The sequence below is a fragment of the Marmota flaviventris genome, chromosome 11 (genome assembly GCF_047511675.1).
Source record: "Marmota flaviventris isolate mMarFla1 chromosome 11, mMarFla1.hap1, whole genome shotgun sequence".
NCBI classification, from domain to species: Eukaryota; Metazoa; Chordata; class Mammalia; order Rodentia; family Sciuridae; genus Marmota; species Marmota flaviventris.
Window position 1 is genome coordinate 21,363,526 of NC_092508.1, and position 718 is coordinate 21,364,243.

At 44.6% G+C, this 718-nt stretch overlaps 1 non-coding gene across 1 annotated transcript; it reads right to left on the reverse strand.

The window, feature by feature from the left end:
- Positions 1-442: 442 nt before the first annotated feature.
- Positions 443-515, reverse strand: Trnaa-ugc (transfer RNA alanine (anticodon UGC)). The gene has a single exon. It is a non-coding gene; the product is annotated as a tRNA-Ala (tRNA).
- Positions 516-718: the final 203 nt, after the last annotated feature.

The window sequence follows — 718 nt, forward strand, 5'->3', positions numbered from 1 at the left end:
TATAATCAAAGTAGTGCCATCTCTTACCTGTAGTGTAGTGTCATCTCTTACCTGTAGTGTCCTGATGTCATGCCTGACCCCTGTCCCTAAATTCAGTGGGTCTCGTTTCATGTGATCACTCCAGTGGTACATGTTGGGGATCCCAGGAAGAGTGCCTCAGGTGAGCCAGGGAAAATATCCTTGTTTGACATAGACATGGATGAAATAATTGATACCTCCAGTACATTTGACAGTTGTGGTCACAACAGTGAAGTTTAACAGAAAATTGTTAGTCACACTGAGTCCCTTGTGGCAAATGCAGACAACTTAAGCTTATTCATGTAATTTTTTTTCCAGTTCAAAACTCTGATTTTTTAGGTCACTTTAGGATTCAGAATTCATTTAACATTTTATTCAAACTCACATCTCTATTTTCTACTTTTTTTTTTTTTTTGGTCTTTGGTGGTGGTGCTGGGGATTGAACCCAGGATCTTGTGCATGCAAGGCAAGCACTCTACCAACTGAGCTACATCCCCAGTCACCGTTTGAGTCTAACTGCCGCAGTCTGGCTGGACACAAAATCACGAGCCACTCAAGCAGGAACAAAGTTTATTTTTTGAAACTGCCGCCAATGTCCGGTACCGCCCGGGAAGATTTTTTCCACCCACGCGGCCTCCTCCCGGACCGCAGAGAGAGCTCCTCCCCCGGAACTCCCTCCTACTGTACTTCCCCAACCAAT